Source organism: Protopterus annectens, chromosome 4.part0 (genome assembly GCF_019279795.1).
Source record: "Protopterus annectens isolate FY-2018-M chromosome 4.part0, PAN1.0, whole genome shotgun sequence".
NCBI lineage: Eukaryota > Metazoa > Chordata > Ceratodontiformes > Protopteridae > Protopterus > Protopterus annectens.
The window spans coordinates 944,968,634-944,989,146 of record NC_056733.1 but is presented as its reverse complement, the minus strand read 5'-3'; the positions used below and the strand labels follow the sequence as shown (position 1 = coordinate 944,989,146).

Genomic DNA, 20,513 nt, shown 5'->3' with positions numbered 1-20,513 from the left:
TGGGATTGAGAAGTTGATTTATAGAGGCCCCATATTTTTGGGGATTGTTTTGATATTTCAGTTGGGCAGTTGCAAAGTAGGCTTTTTTGTCTGTCTTTATTTGCTTTTTTACTAAGTTTCTTGTTTGGAGTGTTTTTTATTGACCAGGTAGTGGCACCATGCTCTGTCTCTTTGCTTCATAAGGAGTTTAGTGTTTTTAGTTAGCCAAGGGGTTGGTTTACTTTTTATATGGATTTTCTTGATGGGGGGTCTACTTTAGCCAAGAGTTCTCAGAATGTATTGTTAAAGTAAAGGGTAGCATTATCTAAGTGGAGGTATGTTAGTGAGGACCAGTCAGTATTTTGCAATAGGGAGTTAAAAAATATCTAAGGAGAAATTTTTAGTGTTATGGATGTGCTTATATATAATAGTTTTTTTTAGGGTTAGCTTCGTGTCTTGGAGGATAGGTGGGTTTTGTGATCACTGAGGGTATCTGGAAGGCACCCAGAGTGAGGGCATAGGGAGAGTTTATTTTGGAGAATCCAGTCAAGTGAGGATTGATGTTCATCGTGCATACAGCTGCAGTAATCACAGATGGGTTTTCAGCCGTCAGGCGGTCCCTCGGTCGGCCGAATTCCAATGTCTTGGTCCGGCGCCGGTTGTCGTCGCTTACTCTTCTGACGTCAGGAAGGCCAGAGTATATAAGACACAGCCGACGCCATGTTCTTCAGTCTTTTTTGCCGCGCGGTGCCCGAAGCAGAAGCAGTTCGCAAGTGCCGGTCGGCCAGCTCCTGAATTACGAAAATATTTGGAATCGAAGTCTTCATTAAAGCTAAGTACCCCGTTGAAACTTTTCTTGCCTCAGACCGATGTCAGAAAAAGTTAATAATTGTATTTCTTGTGGGAAGCAAATACCGCATAAGGATTTCCATTCCCTTTGCATACCTTGTTTGGGCCCAGACCACGACGTCTCGGGCTGTCGCTTTTGTGCTACTTTCAATAAACGCACTATTAAGCGTCGGGCGGAGTTCGCCCAACACTATTTTGGTAAAGCTTTTGACTATAAAATGTCGTCGGACACTCCGACTACCGTTTTATCCAAAAAACGCAAGGAAAAGGACCGACACGCGAGGCCCGCGGTCTCCGCTGACACCACGCCGAAACAGGCTCCACGTGGTCCGGTTCTCAGCGAGATGCTTTTGCAGTCCCTGGCTACCGACGACACTCCTTTGGCGGTGTCTTCTGTACCCGAGACCGCTGGGTCCTCGGCCCTTTCCCAGACTACAACCGAAGCCCCGGCTTATGTCGAGCCTACTAATGTGGACAGGTCCACCTCCACCCATGGTGTATTTAGGCCTTCATCTTCTTTTTCTATTAAGGCCTTTACTAAATCCAAAGCAGCCGGGCATCAAACCAGGCCTGCTGCTCAAGGCCCATCTCCTGGACACATGCCTAAGAAACACATGCTTAAAATGGCTGAGGATCTAATCACTCTTATCAGAGGTTCTCAGCCCCCTCCTGACAAGAGACCCAGAGTGGAGGAAGAATCCCCCTCTTCTGATCAGGGATCCATTTTATCAGAACATTCTGATGCAGAGGTACACTCATACTCCCCTTTTGAGGATTCGGATGCAGAACAGTCTATTCCTTTTGTATCCCCCCCTGAGGAAACCTTGCACACCTTGAGGGAACATTTCCATTGGGAAGGCCAAGACTTTTCAGATTCCAAGAAAAGACTTAGGGAATTTCTTTGGTTACCTCAAACCAGACCTCTGGCTATACCCCCTGTTTTGGAGGTACTGGATGATGTCTATTCGGAGGCTTGTCTTAATCCTGATTCTCTGCCTCCTGCACCAGTAAAGCCTGATAGATATTACAGAGTACCCAGTTCTCACCAATTTCTCTACAAAGGCCATAATGCTGACCCTGAAACCATTTCACAAGGCCCTAAGGGATTAAAGGCCTCCACTGCCAAGAATCCACTTCCTGCAGAAAGGGAATCTAGATCTTTAGAAAGGTGGGGTAAGAAGGTATATACCTCGGCCACCCTAGCCATGAGGGCCTTAAACTGTCAGTTTCATATGATCAAATGTCAACAGTTTCTGTTATCACAATTAAAAAATAGAATGTCTCAACCTGAACAACCAGATTTAAAGGAGTTACAGGATATGTTGCATAGTGCAGAGCAAGTGGGTAAACACACCTTGCAATGTGGTTATGATGCTCTAGAGGCCTCCAGTAGAGCGGCTGCTACAGGATCAGTCATTCGCAGACATGCCTGGCTTAGGGAACAAAATTTGCCTGATCATGTGAAAGCTAAACTTCTTGATGCTCCTTTACAAAAGGATGTACTTTTTGGTACTAATGCTGAGGATATACTACGAAAAATGGAAGAAAAAGCCAAATCTATGCAAACTGTCAAAGCTTTCTTACAGGTTCAGCCACCACGTTTTAGCAGGAATTGGCCTTCAAAAAACTGGTCCTTTCCAGCCACTGACAAGCCCCAAAGAGGTAGATACCGACGCACAAGGGGCAGAGGACACTCACAAGGATCATATAGAGGCAGACAATGGCAATCTCCGGCACCAACAGGTGGTGAAGACAGTGCACAACAATACAGGAAGAAACAATGACTCCCTCATTTCCATGCCAAGCAAGTCTCAGCTGGCAGCACCTTTGGGAGGGAAACTAGCATTATTTGCAAGCAATTGGCATATTGTCACAACAGCCAAATGGATACTGGACATTATAAACAGAGGCTACAAATTTCAATTTTACATTCTTCCAAAAATGAGAGGCATGCCAAATCTGCCACAAAATCAAAGGGCAGAGGCACAACTGCAAATTTCAAAGCTCCTAAACATGAGAGCTATACAAAAGGTACCTACGCACCAACAAGGTCAAGGTTTTTATTCAAGACTCTTTCTGGTACCAAGAAAAGGAACCGACTGGAGACCCATTCTGGACTTATCCATCCTAAACACATTTCTGCTCGTACCAAAATTCAAGATGCTCACATTACAGCAACTTCTTCCCATGCTGGGCAAGGAGTTTTGGCTGGTAACATTGGACCTCAAGGAGGCATACCTGCATGTCCCAATCAGACAAAGCTGCAGAAGATACCTCAGATTTCTTGCAGGTTCAATCCACTATCTATTCTCTGCATTGCCCTTTGGCTTATCTACTGCACCCAGAGTATTCACAAAGTGCCTGGCATCAGTGATTGCCTTTTGCAGACTTCAAGGGATACAAATATACCCTTATCTGGACAACTGCCTGATCCAAGCGGACAGCAGACACATACTACTGGAACATCTGGCATATGTGACACGGTTACTACTTTCTCTGGGATACACCATCAAAAAGGAGAAATCAAGGCTAACACCATCTCAGAAAATAACCTTCCTGGGTGCCAGCTTGGACACAAACATCCAGATGGCATATCTTACGCCAGAAAAACAGGGGCAATTATCTCAGTACTTCAAAACACTAGCAAAAAGTACCAGGCTTACTGCAAGGAAAATCCTGCAGGCTCTGGGATTCATGGCATCTTGCATTTTGTTAATCCCATTTGCAAAGTTGCATATGAGGAAACTTCAGTGGTACGTAAAAAATCTATGGTCTCAACACAGTCACAGTTTGGAAGCAATTATACCAATAATTCCATGTTTACAAAAGGAATTTCTATGGTGGGCCCAAGCATGTCAAGTAAACACAGGCCTTCCATTCTGCAAGCCTCAAGCAAAACAAGTCATAACCACAGACGCCTCAGACTACGCCTGGGGGGCGCACATGAAGGACAGGTGCATTCAGGGCAGATGGTCCCACAAGGAAAAGCACCTTCACATCAATCAAAAAGAAATGCTAGCAGTAATAAATGCAATTACAGCTTTCAAGGTATTCCTGCTTCCAGGTCAATTACTGATAAGAACAGACAACACCACAGTTATGTGGTACATAAACAAACAAGGAGGAACACATTCATACCCCTTGTGCAGACTAGCCATGACTCTTTGGAAATTGGCTCTGGAAACACAGATCGAACTTCAAGCACAGTACTTGCCAGGACTGGAAAACACATTGGCAGACACTCTGAGCAGGAATATGACAGATCCACACGAATGGAAGTTGCATCCAAAGGTGTTTACGGAAATAATCGAGCGTGGGGCAGGCCAGACATAGATCTTTTTGCCTCCCACAGGAACCATCAATTGAAAAAGTTTTGTTCAAGGAACTTCCATCCAAAGGCCTGGAAAGTGGACGCCCTTTCTTTCAGTTGGACAGCATGGACAGTTTATGCATTTCCACCTCTGCCTCTTCTGTCCAAGGTGCTTTTGAAAGCAAGAACAGACAAACCGAGGATGATACTGATTGCTCCAGATTGGCCAAGGCAACACTGGTATCCACTCCTGAGGAGCCTAACGCATACTCCTCCCTGGTCCCTGCCTCTAATACCCCTTCTGCTGACTCAGAACAACTACAAGACCCTTCACAGTCAGCTGAAAACACTCAACCTTGCTGCATGGAAAATTCCTTAACACCACAACAGACCCTACTCTCCAAGGAGGTGCAGGATGTCATTTTGGAGGCGAGAAGACCATCTACTAGAAAAGCTTACTCCGCAAAATGGAAGCGGTTTTGCTGTTGGAATGAGAAAAAAGGACAGGACCCTAAAAAATTGAACTTGCCTCAGGTTTTACAGTACCTAGCTGAACTGCTGAACAGTGGACTTTCATTTTCTTCCATTAAAATACATGCCTCAGCCATTTCTGCAGAATTCAACACGAATCCTCCCTTATTCTCTCACCCACTCTTACGACAGTTCCTCAGAGGGACTAAGAATATAAGACCTCCAAGGAAGCAACCAATACCAGCCTGGGACCTTAATTACATACTAGAAAAACTAACATTGCCTCCTTTTGAACCTGCTGCCTCAACAGATCTGCAATATTTGTCCTGGAAAACAGCTTTCCTTCTGGCCATCACTTCAGCTTGTAGGGTTTCTGAACTACAGGCCCTCATGGCGGTGCAGCCCTTCCTCATCTTCCATCAGGATAGGGTTTCCCTTCGTACTAACCCATCTTTTATGCCAAAAGTGGTATCTAGGATAGCCTTAAACCAAGCCATACACCTACCTACCTTTTATCCCAACCCTCAAAACAAAGGGGAAAGGTTGCTTCACTCTTTAGATATCCATAGGCAGCTACGTTATTACTTGGACAGAACAAAGTCCTTCAGGAAATCAGAACAACTTTTTGTGTCCTATGCCGTAGGGGCTCAAGGGAAACCAGTTACCAAGCAGACCATTTCCAAGTGGATTGGCCACTGCATACGTTTTTGTTACTCCTATCATGGAAAATCTGTCCCTACTGGTATCAGATCTCACTCCACCAGGGCCACAGCCACCTCTACAGCCTTCCTCAGAGGTGTGCCTACTAAGGATATTTTGGAGGCAGCCACTTGGAGTTCTGTACATACCTTCACAAAACACTACCACCTGCCCCTATATTCCAGAACTAGAGCAGGCTTTGCCATGGCTGTTTTGCAGGGCATTCTGGCTCAACCCAGTTCCTCATAGTACCTACCACCCTATGCATAGCTTTTGGACTCTAGCCATCTGTGATTACTGCAGCTGTATGCACGATGAACATAGTACAGTTTTGTACCTACCATAAATGTAGATGTTCGAGTGCTAATACAGCTGCAGTACAGGTTTCCCTCCCTCCTTCCCCACTTGGTAAGGGCATGGGGCCTAACAACCTCTTCATACTTCCTGACTGGGTTATCCTGCTATGTTTTATTTGCTTGCTTTCACTGACTTTGCATTAATTTGCATGGCTTGCATATGTGGATAAGCCTTATTTATGTATTGCCTTCCTTTTGGGGGCACCTGACATCTGGGGCAAGAAAGACTGAAGAACATGGCGTCGGCTGTGTCTTATATACTCTGGCCTTCCTGACGTCAGAAGAGTAAGCGACGACAACCGGCGCCGGACCAAGACTTTGGAATTCCGCCGACCGAGGGACCGCCTGACGGCTGAAAACCCATCTGTGATTACTGCAGCTGTATTAGCACTCGAACATCTACATTTATGGTAGGTACAAAACTGTACTTTTTTTTGCTTTGTTTCAGTCCTAGTTGGGGTGGAGATGATTTCGGTAAAGCAAAAGACGTTAGCATAGTTTGAAGGGTTTTGGAAGAAAATGAAGACATGTCAAGGTCGAAATCACCAGCAATGATAGTTTCTTGATTAAACCTGCTTGCTGCCCAATTTAAGAGATTTTTGATTAGTGTGGATTGTTGCCTGGGGGAATGTGGACTACAAGGAAATGATCTGTTTATTATTGTTTAGTTAAAGCCTGGACACAAGTACTTCTGAGCTATGTGGATCAGTGGGGCAGTCATCTACTCTTTTTAGGTAAAGTGTGTCCTTATATGTAATTGCAATGCCACCACCTCGCTTGTTGAGTCTGTCTAATCTATGATTATTGTAACCCTTGGGTAGTAATTCACTGTCTTTAATGTGTGGTTTTAGCCGGGTTTCAGTAAGTATGACTATATCGGGGGTATATAAGCTTGAGGGTGAGATGGAATTGATCAGCTTTGTTTAAGATGCTCCTTAAGTTAATATTTAAGAGCTACTGTGAGGATGATTCATGAAGTTATGTATGTTTGAGTTTTTATATAGAGGAGTTTGATGGAAGCTTGACTGTGGGCCAGGGTTTGGATAGATGTCACCAGCTAGAATTAGTAAAGATAAATTGCATGGGAATAAATTGGCAAGTTTCAAATGTTTATGAAACAAGTTAGTTGGATGGGTAAATACTTGATTGAGAAAAGTTCTGTAAGACTGCTGTTGTAGAGGTGTGGTGATAATTTGTTTTGATGAATGTTGGTTGCATGGATTGTGTTGACTAGTGTGGGTGAGGAGCTTATTGTAATGTATAATTAATGGTATGCAGTAAGTAGACAAGTGGCAGTTAGAAAGCAGTGAGTATGCGAAAAAGTAACATTGTTAGGGTTTGTGGGATTGAAGTGAGTGTGAAGTGTGAGTGAGATGTAGCATCCAAGGAATAGTAAATAGCTAATATATGACTGTTAGGATGTGTTAGGTAGTGAGGACACCCTGTATATAATATCTTAATAGGTGGGAGGAATGGGATGGCTATATGGAATAGTGTAGATAGTGGGGGTAGTGTGGGTGGTATGGGATTGGCTACCGAGAGGAAAAAATGTGGGGATTATGCGTGATTGGCTTTTGAGAGAATTGGGGAGGAGCAAGAAGGCTATAAAAGTAACTGATGTGGGGGTGGGTGAGAATGGGGTTTAGGGTAGGGGAGCGGAGTGAGCCTGAGCAAAGCGATGGAAAATGGAGCGGGCAGACCCTGAATCCAAAGTTCATTCATGGCAGTGTCCAAAAACAGTCATCAACCAAGCCAAAACAAGTAAGATATTAAACTCACATCAGATTGAAAGCCTCTCCATAATCCGTGCAACTTAACAGACAAAACAAAGTTATATGATGTAGGTTATAATACACATATCAATTGGGAACACCAGAAACAGAAGCAGAAACTAAGAACTATAACTACTAGTGACAAACAAGAGAAACTGCACTGGAGTAAGCAACCTCAGATAAACAGCAGTTACTGAGCAGTGGAGTCGGCTGAGAGCTAAAAGAAATACAAAATTGTGAAAGCATGATCGTTAACTGAAATAACTGCAGTTAGAGTAAAAGGTGGGAGAGCACTACAGAGGCAGTGGGGGAAACTAGCTACCCAGTGATGTGCAACTCCGAACAAAGATTAGAACTAGTGAAGGAAATAAATAAAATGCGTAAACGGACAGGCACAGTAATTAACTGGGCAGTATCAGATGTTTGTGAGTAGTACTATAACATAAAGAGCAGCTTCTGGGCAGCTAGGAAGTTAGTAGAGCTTAAAAATGAGCAGGTTGTCAACGCATGAAGACAATTACAAAATTTCACACAGTATAACCCATCACATAACTAATGCCATGTTTGCTTCCTCCCAAAATGTCAGTTGTAGCTTTGCACTTTGATTGGTAGACAGAGCAATCATCTTGTTGGAACTGCTGCTGCTGACATGTTTGAGTCTCTTCAAGAGAAAGTCAAAGCCTTGCAAGACCTTAAGCATATTTCTGTCTCTCCTATCCCTACGTTCTAGAGGAATTATCCTTCCAGATCTGCTTTTGTTCATAGGCTGCCCTGACAGGCTTCTTAGGGCAGGAGTAGTGGGAGGCGGGCCCCCTGTTCTAAGGCTTCTTAGATTTCTGTGGCCCAGAAGCCTCCCTTTTCTGATAAGCCTGTTTCTCTGACAATTCAACCCCCCCCCCGCCTTTACACCAGGTTCCTTTGTCTCTTCAGCTCTCCCTTTGTCTTCCAAATGGATGTCTCATCACTTCAGACTCCTGGGTTCTTTCTATTATCCGTCAGTATTATTATTATTATAATTACTTTTAGTATTATTAGTATTATTATTAGTAGTATTATTAGTATTATTATTATTAGTATTATTAGTACTATTATTGTTATTATTATTAGTATTATTATTATTATTATTAGTATTAGTATTATTATTATTAGTAGTATTATTATTAGTATTAGTATTATTATTATTAGTATCATTATTATTATTATTTCATGCTATGGAAATCTCCCCCTAATTTTTATTCCTCAAATTTCTCTAGAGCAACTTCCTAATTTTCTGGAGGTTCTAGGGTCCCTGTTGAACCAAAGGACCATTCGACCTGCCCCCCCCCCCAGTGGAATGGGGTTTTTATTCTAGGATGTATCTGGTTCCTCGAAAGGAGGACACTTGGAGACATATTGTGGATCTCTCTCTGCTCAACATTTTTCAAGATGCCTTCTTTTTGGATACTTACTCTTCAAACTCTGTTTCCTCTTTTTACCTCAGGATTTTCTGCTGTCCTTGGATCTGAAAGATGCTTAACTTCATATCCCTATTCACCCTCTATCTGCTGTCCTTGGATCTGAAAGGTGCTTACCTTCATATCCCTATTCACTCTCTATCTGCTGTCCTTGGATCTGAAAGATGCTTACCTTCATATCCCTATTCACCCTCTGTCTGCTGTCCTTGGATCTGAAAGATGCTTACCTTCATACCCCTATTCACCCTCTATCTGCTGTCCTTGGATCTGAAAAGTGCTTACCTTCATATCCCTATTCACCCTCTATCTGCTGTCCTTGGATCTGAAAGATGCTTACCTTCATATCCCTATTCACCCTCTGTCTGCTGTCCTTGGATCTGAAAGATGCTTACCTTCATATCCCTATTCACCCTCTATCTGCTGTCCTTGGATCTGAAAGGTGCTTACCTTCATATCCCTATTCACCCTCTATCTGCTGTCCTTGGATCTGAAAGGTGCTTACCTTCATACCCCTATTCACCCTCTATCTGCTGTCCTTGGATCTGAAAGGTGCTTACCTTCATATCCCTATTCACCCTCTATATGCTGTCCTTGGATCTGAAAGGTGCTTACCTTCATACCCCTATTCACCCTCTATCTGCTGTCCTTGGATCTGAAAGGTGCTTACCTTCATACCCCTATTCACCCTCTATCTGCTGTCCTTGGATCTGAAAGGTGCTTACCTTCATATCCCTATTCACCCTCTATATGCTGTCCTTGGATCTGAAAGGTGCTTACCTTCATGCCCCTATTCACCCTCTATCTGCTGTCCTTGGATCTGAAAGGTGCTTACCTTCATATCCCTATTCACCCTCTATCTGCTGTCCTTGGATCTGAAAGATGCTTACCTTCATATCGCTATTCACCCTCTACAGAGGAAGTTTTTACTTTTCTCTGTGCTTTCCTCTCCGTGTTCATGTTTCACTGTTGCAGTCATTACATTTGGGTAATCCTGCTGGCAGGTTGCCCTCAGCTGGCCTGAATTCCAAAGTCTTGGGTCCTGCGTCGGCTGCTGTCACCCCTTCCCTGATGTCAGGTTGTCAGGGGTATAAAATAAGCAGCCAACGCCATTTTCTTCAGTCTTTCTTGTCGCGCGGTGCCCGAAGCAGAAGCAGTTCGCAAGTGCTGGTCGTCCGACTCCTGAGATTTTCATTTTTGAGTTTCAAATTCGAAGTCTTCAATAAAGCTAAGTACCCCATTGGGGAATCTTTTTTCTTGCTCCAGGCTGATGTCAGAAAATGTTAGTAATTGTATTACTTGTGGAAAGCAAATACCTCATAAGGATTTTCTTTCTTACTGTATTCCTTGCCTAGGCCCTGATCACAACTTTACTGGTTGTCGGTTTTGTGCTACGCACTATTAAGCGTCGGTATAATTTTGCTTTAAAGTTTTTTGGTAGCCGGTTTAATTATCCTGAAATGTCGTCGGATAGCCATCCGACTACTGGAGTTTACAAAAAGCGCAAAGAAAAAGATAATGAAAAACAACCGAGGCCCAAAACCGATGACAAAGCTTCTCCTAAGCCAGTCGCCGGTTCTCAGTGAGGCGCTTTTTGACACCCGCTACTTTAAAGTCGCTGGCCGCTACTGACTCCCACTTAGTCGGCCATGTCGCTGGATACTCAAGGTATTGGAGCCTCGGACTCTAATCCCTCAGATGGGTCCGGAGCCGCTGAGCAGGGACTGGCTTCTGAGGGTGTATTCAGACCTAAACATCTTTACATTAAAATGACTTCAGCTTCAAAGGCAAAGACTAAAGCATCTCCTAAAGCAAGGAAACAAACTCAAGAGCCATGTGTACAGGCCTCAATGCCCAAAAAACAGATGATCAAAATGGCCAAAGACTTGATTACTTTGATCAGGGTTTCCCATCCCCCTCCTGGTAAGAGGCCTAGGCAAGACACTGATTATGAATCTTCAGATCAGGTTTCTATTTCTATTGATTCCTCTTCTGATCAGGGATATTCTTTACCCCCCCATGAGGATTCTGATGCTGAAGAATCTATACCTTCAGCATCTCCTCCTGAGGACTATTCCTTTGGGGAAACCTTGCATACCATGAGGGAGCATTTCCACTGGGAAAGCCAAGATTTTTCAGAATCTAAGAAGAGGCTCAGGGATTTCCTTTTACTACCACAGCACAGGCCTCTAGCCATTCCACCTGTATTAGGCATTGTAGATGATGTGTTTTCAGAGTCTAATCTGATCCCTGACTCCTTACCCCCAGCTCCCGTTAAGCCTGACAGATATTACAGGGTTCCTGACTCTCTCAAATTTCTTTTTAGAAACCCTGCTGCTGACCAAGAAACTATTTCACAGGGTCCAAAGGGAGTTGAGGCTTCCACTGCAAAAAACCCAACCCCCTCGGACAGAGATTCAAGGGCACTGGATAGATGGGGATAAAAGGTTTACACATCTGCAACTTTGGCTATAAGGGCCTTAAACTGTCAGTTTCATATGCTCAAGTATCAGCAACATGTCATGGGATTGCTTAAACAGAAAATGTTAAACTCTGAATGTGCAGAAAACAAGGAAATGCAGGATTTATTGCATGCAGCTGAACAAGTTGGAAAGCATACATTGCAATGTGGTTTTGATTCTTTGGAGGCCTCCTGCAGGGCCGCAGTTACAAGTTCTGTAATTAGGAGGCATGCTTGGTTAAAGGAACAAAATCTGCCTGATCATGTTAAAGTTAAATTACTAGATGCACCTTTACAGCATGTTACTTTGGTGTTAAGGCAGAAGAGGTGTTAAAGAAAATGGAGTACAAAGCTAAATCTATGCAAACTGGTAATGTACAGCCACCTAGGTTTAGTAGACACTGGCCTACAAAAAATGGTCCTTTCCTGTGTCAGACAGACCTCAAAGGGACAGATCCAGAGGCCCTAGGGGCAGATCCCAGGCACAAGGTTCTTACAGGTCAAAGCAATGGGGTGCTTCTACCTCCAAAGTTGGAGAAGATAAATCACAAACATACAGGAAACCGTCCCAATGACTTCCCCCTTCCTGCACCAAACACTTATCTTCTGGCAGCACCCTTGGGGGGAAAATTAGCACTTTTTGCTCAAAACTGGCACATTATAACCCAGGACAAGTGGGTTCTAAATATAGTGTCACAAGGCTACAAGTTCCATTTCCATACCCTGCCAAAGGCAAACGGCTGGCCAGATCTGCCAGAAAATCAATGGGCAGAGGCACAAAAACAAGTCTCATCCCTCATGGACATGTGGGGCCATTCAACAAGAACCAGAGCAAGAGCAGGGACAAGGATTTTACTCAAGACTGTTTTTGGTACCCAGAAAGGACAAGGCCTGGAGGCTGATACTGGACCTACTGATTCTGAATACTTTCCTGGATATTCCAAAATTCAAAATGTTGACTTTGCAGCAGCTTCTGCCCATGCTGGGCAAGAATGCTTGGCTTGTGACTTTAGACCTGAAAGAGGCATACCTGCATGTTCCAGTCAGACAATCATGCAGAAGATACCTCAGATTCAAGGCTAGTTCAATGCATTACCAATTCTCTGCACTGCCCTTTGGATTATCTACTGCGCCCATGGTCTTTACAAAGTGCCTGGCACCGGTAATTGCATTCTGCAGGCAGAGGAATACAGATATATCCTTACTTGGACAATTGTCTAATTCAAGCAGAGACCAAGGACATTCTTCTTCAACATCTCACGTTTGTGAAAAGACTTCTAACATGCCTAGGGTTCACAGTCAACAAAAAGAAATCAAAACTAGTACCCTCTCAAGAGATAATATTCCTGGGTGCAAGCTTGAATACAACTGCCCAGATGGCTTATCTCACGCCAGACAAACAAAGGCAACTGACTACCTATTTCAAAATGTTGGCAACAAAGGCCCAGTTATCTGCAAGAAAAATTCTGCAGGCTTTGGGTTTCATGGCATTCTGCATCCTACTAATTCCATATGCAAGACTGCATATGAGGAAACTTCAATGGTACCTAAAAAGTGTTTGGACTCAACATTGCCACAGCCTGGAAACAGTCATTACTCTCATTCCCTGCCTGCAACAGGAGTTTCGATGGTGGGCAAAGGCTTGTCACCAGAACAAGGGACAACCATTCACATTATCCCCAGCCAGGCAGACATAACAACGGATGCATCAGATTATGCCTGGGGGGGCCGACATGGCAGGAAGTTGCATTCAGAGCACATGGTCCTCAAACCAAATGCATCTACATATCAATCAAAAAGAGATGATAGCTGTTCAAAATGCCCTGACAGCCTTCAAGGACCTACTTCATCCAGGACAACTACTGATAAAGACAGACAACACCATGGTCATGTGGTATATAAACAAGCAGTGGGACACACATTCTTATCCCCTTTGCAGACTAGCCATGACCTTGTGGGACACAGCTTTGACTTACCAAGTACATCTGCAGGCACAATTCCTGCCCGGAAAGGAAAATACACTGGCAGACAGACTAAGCAGAAACCTCATGGATCTCCACGAGTGGAAGCTGGATCCACAAGTCTTAAGCATGAGAACAAGGAAATGGGGATGCCCGGACATAGATCTCTCTACCTCCCCTCACAATTACCAACTAAAAAGATTCTGCACAAGGACTTACACAGGCAAGCATGGAAAGTGGACGCCCTATCTTTCAGCTGGGAAAACCTATCAGTATATGCCTTTCCCCCACTACCTCTCCTCCCCAAGGTATTCCTAAAGGTCAGACAGGAGAAGCCAAAGACGATACTGATTGCCCCACACTGGCCACGCCAGTACTGGTATTCAATCCTAAAGAACTTGTCTCTATATCCAGCTTGGACCTTACCTCAAATACCTCGTCCACTGTCCCAGCAAAACAATCAGATCCTGCACAGCCAACTCAAGACATTAAACTTGGCAACGTGGCGGATAATGTAGTCATAAAAAAAAACACCTCTCAGTAAAGCTGTGATGGATGTTATTCTGGAAGCCAGAAAGCCTAGTACCAGAAAGTCTTATGCTGGAAAATGGAAGAGATTCTGTGCTTGGAACCAGGCACAAGGAACTGATACAACTGTACCAAATATTCCTCAGATTTTGCAATACTTAACTGAGATGCTGGACAAAGGCCTATCTTTTTCATCAATTAAAATTCATGCCTCTGCCATTTCTGCTCATTACAATACAGAGCCACCACTTTTTTCTCATCCTTTATGAAAGCAGTACCTCAGAGGAGCCAAAAATTTAAGGCCTCCAAGGAGATTACCAATACCTACATAGGACCTCAACTATGTCTTGGAAAAGCTCACCCTGCCTCCTTTTGAGCCAGCTGCTGCTGCTGATATAAAGTTTTTATCTTGGAAAACAGCTCTGCTCCTAGCAATTACTTCTGCAAGACGAGTTTCAGAACTACAGGTGCTCATGGCTGTGGAACCTTTTATCATTTTTCATCCAGACAGGGTCTCCCTGAGGACAAACCCAACATTTATGCCTAAAGTGGTGTCCAGTGTGGCTCTTAACCAAACTGTTGATCTGCCAACTTTTTACCCAAAACCACAGAACAAGGGGAAGAGAATTCTGCATTCTTTGGACGTACACAGACTGCTTAGATTCTACTTGGATAGAACCAGAGTTTTCAGGAAGACAGAGCAGTTACTAGTGGCATATGCTGCAGGATCACAAGGAAAGGCGATCTCAAAGCAGACTATTTCTAAGTGGTTAGGCCACTACATTTGATGTTCATCGTGTTTCACTGTTGCAGTCATCACTGTAGGGTTCTCCCCTCCGGCAGGCAGTCCTCGGTTGGCCAGAATCCCAAAATCTGGGTCCAGCGTCGGCTCCTCAGCCATGCTCCCTGACGTCAGTGCGCCAGGAGTACAAAGCTGGCAGCCGACGCCATGTTCTCCAGTCTTTCTTGCCGTGCGGTGAAAGCAGTTCGCAAGTGCCGGTCGGCTGACTCCTGACAAATTTTTTACGTACTTCAGTCCGAAGACTGACTTACTTCTACTCAAAGCTAAGTACCCCGTTGGGGAAACTTTTTTCTTGCTCCAGTCCGATGTCAGAAGAAGTTAATAATTGTATTTCTTGTGGGAAGCAAATACCTCATAAGGATTTCCATTCTTACTGTATTCCTTGCTTAGGCCCTGACCACGACATAGCTAGTTGTCAGTTTTGTGCTAGATTTAACCAACGTACGATTAAACGAAGGTACGATTTTGCTTTTCATTATTTCGGTAGGCGATTTAATTACAAAATGTCGTCCGACACGCTTCCGACTAACGGAGTTCACAAACGATGCAAGGATAAAGACAGGCCTCCGAGGTCCAAAACAGACAACGTTTTACAAGCAGAGCCAGCTTCAGGTTCGGCCGTCGTCAGTGAGGCGCTTTCACAGCCCCTGTCGTCGGCCATTTTGGAACCGATTGCCGAAACGGACTCCCACAAGGAGCCAACTAGGCCTTTGAGTATTTCAGCTGCAGGACCTTCGGATAATGCTCCTTCGGATGGGTCCAGAGCCGCTGTGCAGGTACCGGCTTCCGAGGGGGTTTTCAGGCCTACACAGCTTCTGATAAAGGCAAAGCCAAAGACAAAGGCAAAGACTCCTTCCAAATCTAAGACTTCAGCCCAGGCCTCTTATGATCCGGGACCCAAGTCCCAAAAACAGTTACTTGAGAAGGCAGAGGACTTAATTACCATGATTAGGGGTTCACATCCCCCACCAGATAAAAGGCCAAGGCAGGAATTGTATTATGACTCTTCTGATCAGGCATCTGTTTCTTCAGTGTCTTCTTCTGACCAGGATTATTCTTTCCCTCCTTATGAGGATTCTGATGCTGAGGAATCCATTTCTTCAGCTTCTCCCCCTGAGGATTTTTCATTTGGGGAAACTTTACACGAAATGAGGGAACATTTTCACTGGGAAGGACAGGAGTACTCGGAATCTAAGAAAAGACTTAGGGATTTTCTTCTTCTTCCCCAACATAGACCCCTGGCTATTCCTCCTATTTTGGATATTGTGGATGATGCCTTTTCTGAGGCTAACTTAACTCCTGACTCTTTTCCTCCAGCTCCTGCTAAGCCAGACAGATATTATAGGGTTCCTGATTCTCACCAGTTCTTATTCAAGAATCCTACTGCTGATCCTGAAACCATTTCTCAGGGCCCTAAGGGGGTTAAGGCCGCTTCTGCTAAAAACCCCATTCCCACAGATAAGGATTCCAGAGATTTAGAGAGATGGGGGCAAAAAAGTGTACACTTCTGCAACTTTATCTATTAGGGCTTTAAACTGTCAATTTCATATGCTAAAATACCAGCAATTTCTACTGTCTGTTTTGAAACAAAAGCTAGCTTCCATTTCCGCTTGTGCAGATAAGGAATTGCATGATTTAATGCATGCCACTGAACAAGTAGGGAAGCATGGTTTTTACTGTGGTTTTGATGCCTTGGAGGCTTCTTGTAGGGCTGCTGCCTCTGGCACAGTCATTAGAAGACATGCTTGGTTAAAGGAACAAAACTTGCCTGATCAAGTGAAAGCTAAGTTACTGGATGCTCCTGTTCAGTATAATGTTTTGTTTGGATCTAAGGCTGAAGAGGTGATAAAGAAGATGGAGGACAAGGCAAAATCCATGCAAATGGTTAAGGATTTCCTACAAGTACAGCCCACCAGATTTAGTAGGAATTGGCCAACTAAAAATTGGTTCTTTCCCAATTTAGACAGGCCTCAGAGGGGTAGATACAGACGCTCCAGAGGAAGGCCCCAAATGCAGACCTCCTACAGACCAAGACAGTGGACTGCTTCCACCCCTAGGGGTGGAGAGGACAGACCTCAAACTCATAGAAAACAGGCTCAATGACTCCCTCTGCTGGGCTGCAGGAACTTCTTGCCTGGAAGCCTCTCTCGGTGGAAAACTCTCTCTTTTTCACCTAAATTGGACTTACATAACCCAAGACAAGTGGGTTCTGGATGTGGTTTCAGGAGGTTGCAAATTCCATTTTCATACCCTACCAAGACCAAACGGATGGCTGGATCTACCAAAACATCAATGGTTAGAGGCCTTAAACCAGGTGGAATCCCTCTTGGCTATGAAGGCCATAGAACTGGTTCCACTTTCAGAAATGGGGCAAGGTTTTTACTCAAGGCTCTTTCTAGTCCCCAGAAAGCAAAATTCATGGAGACCCATCCTGGATTTGTCAGTCTTGAACACTTTCCTGGAGATACCAAAATTCAAGATGCTTACTATGCAGCAGCTACTTCCAATGTTGAGCAAAAATACATGGATGGTAACATTGGATTTAAAGGAGGCTTATTTACACATTCCTATCAGACAGGAGTGCAGAAAATACCTCAGGTTCAGGGCCGGATCGAGGCACTATCAATTCTCTGCGCTGCCCTTTGGATTGTCTACTGCGCCCAGGGTCTTCACCAAATGCCTGGCACCAGTAGTAGCTTATTGCAGACTCAAGGGAATTCATATTTACCCTTATCTGGACGACTGTCTTATTCAAGCAGACAGCAAGGATGTCTTACTCCAGCATCTAGAATTTGTTCAGAATCTTCTAAAGTTCCTGGGATTCACTGTGAACATAAAAAAGTCAAATTTGACATCCTCACAACAGATAACTTTTCTGGGTGCTCTTCTAAACACAACAACCCAGATGGCATTTCTGACATCCGAAAAACAATTACAGCTGGCTTCAACTTTCAAAACCTTGGCATCATTAACTCAGCTATCTGCAAGGAAATTCCTGCAGGCTTTGGGTTACATGCCCTCCTGCATCCTTCTCGTACCATATGCAAGACTACATATGAGGAAAATACAGTGGTACCTAAAAAGTGTATGGCCCCAGCATTGCCACAGTCTAGACACACAGATCACCGTCCTGCCTTGTCTACAAAGGGAATTCCTTTGGTGGACCAAGGCATGTATTCACAACAAAGGGAAAGCCTTCAGTCTGCCTCCAGCCAGCCAGATACTAACCACGGATGCCTAAGATTACGCATGGGGAGCCCATTTGCAGGGAAAATGTCTGCAAGGCCTTTGGACAAAGGATCAGAAGCACCTGCATATCAATTTAAAGGAAATGTTAGCTGTTGAGAACACTCTGTTGGCCTTCAGGAATCTTCTGCAACCAGGACAACTACTGATACGGACAGACAACACCACAGTTATGTGGTACATAAACAAGCAAGGGGGTTCACACTCCTACCCCCTTTACAGACTAGCCATGACTCTATGGAACACAGCTCAAGCTTGCAAAGTGGACCTACAAGCTCAGTACCTACCAGGAAAACAAAACATGCAGACAGTCTGAGCAGGAACCTGTCAGACCCACACGAATGGATGCTGGACACCGAAATATTCAAGATGATTACAGCAGTCTGGGGCTGCCCGCACATAGATCTTTTTGCATCCCCCCTCAATCATCAACTACAGATTTTTTGCACAAGGACATTCCACGAGCTAGCATGGAAAGTGGATGCACTATCATTCAGTTGGAGAAACCTCTCGGGATATGCCTTCCCACCTCTACCTCTTCTTCCACGGGTGTTATTAAAGATCAAGCAGGACAAGCCCAAGATGATAATTTTACTGGCCCCAAATTGGCCTCGACAATTTTGGTACCCAACACTGTAAAACCTCTCTCAGGAGCCCCCTTGGATTTTACCTCCGACTCCAAACCTTTTGTCCCAACACCAGGGTCAGGTTCTGCACTCTCATGTCAAAACTCGCTGCCTGGCTAATTCAGGGTCTATGATTAATTCTCTCCTACCCAAGCAGGTTATGGATGTCATTTTAGAAGCCAGACGCCCTAGCACTAGAAAATCTTATGCAGGAAAATGGAAAAGATTTTGCACCTGGATGCATGCTCAGGATTTGGATCCTCTTATTCCTCTGATTTTACTATACCTGACAGACCTATTACATAAGGGTCTCTCCTTCTCTTCCATAAAGATACATGCCTCTGCTATCTCTTCTCATTATAATACAGACCCTTCAATCTTTTCCCACCAGCTCATGAGACAGTTTCTCAGAGGAGCTAAGAATTTAAGGCCCCCTAGATCTCCACCCATTCCTGCCTGGGATCTCAACTACGTTATGGAAAAACTCACTTTACCTCCTTTTGAGCCTGCTGCCACATCTGACATCAAGTTTTTATCATGGAAGACAGCCATCATGTTAGCTCTGACCTCTGCCAGGAGAGTTTCGGAGTTGCAAGCACTCGTGGCTGTGGAACCTTATATTATTTTTCACCAAGACAGGGTGTCTTTAAGGACTAATCCTACTTTCATGCCTAAGGTGGTTTCCAAAGTGGCTTTAAATCAAACTATTCACCTGCCAACCTTTTTCCCCAATCCTCAAAATAGGGGGGAAAGGATCTTGCATTCCTTGGATGTACACAGACAACTTTGTTTTTACCTGGACAGAACCAAGAACATCAGGAAAACAGAGCAATTGTTTGTTTCTTATGCTTCAAGTTCCCAAGGCAAAGCCATTTCAAAACAGACCATTTCTAAATGGATCGCTCATGGAATCAGATTTTGTTACTCTCACCATGGAAAGCAAATCCCAGGGAGTATTAGGACTCACTCTACCAGGGCTGCTGCTACTTCAGCTGCCTTCCTCAGGGGAGTACATACCAAAGACATTTTGGAAGCTGCAACTTGGAGTTCGGTGCATACTTTTTCTAAGCACTACAATCTACCTCTCTACTCTAAGTCTAGGGCAGGCTTTGCTTCTGCAGTCTTGCAGGGCCTTTTAGCTGCCCCCTCTACTTTATGACCACCTCCCTTTTCTTCTGCTTTGGGATTCAACCCTACAGTGATCACTGCAACAGTGAAACACGATGAACATAGTACAGTTGTATACACTTACCATAAATGTAGATGTTCGAGTGTCTTCACTGTTGCAGTCTGGGTTACCCTCCCTCCTGTCCCCTCTTATTTTTTCTTTTGTGTGGTTCCCTTCTTCACCCTTCTTCTGAGGTGTATTTGCAAAGGGTATGGGGTTATACTCATTTTGGAACACCTGACATCTCGGGCAAGAAAAACTGGAGAACATGGCGTCAGCTGCCAGCTTTGTACTCCTGGCGCACTGACGTCAGGGAGCATGGCTGAACAGCCGACGCCGGACTCAGACTTCGGGATTCTGGCCGACCGAGGACTGCCTGCCGGCAGGGGAGAACCCTACAGTGATGACTGCAACAGTGAAGACACTCGAACATCTACATTTATGGTAAGTGTACACAACTGTACTTTTCTGCTACTTACACCATGGCAAGCCAGTGCCTAAGGGCATTAGGCCACATTCCACCAGAGCTGCAGCCACTTCAGCAGCCTTTCTCAGGGTAGTACCAAACAGGGACATTTTAGAGGCAGCTACTTGGAGTTCAGTGCACACCTTTAGAAAACATTATCATCTGCCACTCTACTCTAAATCCTGGGCAGGCTTTGCCACTGCAGTTCTGCAGGGCCTCATAGCTGCTCCTACTGCTGTCTAGCTCCAACCTCCCAACCATAGCTTTGGGACTCTACCCAAATGTAATGACTGCAACAGTGAAACATGCAGAACATAGTACAGTTGTGTACACTTACCATAAATGTAGATGTTCGAGTGTATTCACTG

General features: G+C 44.4%; 1 protein-coding gene across 4 annotated transcripts in view; it reads left to right on the top strand.

The window, feature by feature from the left end:
- Positions 1–20,513, top strand: part of MPHOSPH9 (M-phase phosphoprotein 9) — a 2,191,511-nt gene that overhangs the window by 1,060,247 nt on the left and 1,110,751 nt on the right. The window lies entirely within an intron of this gene.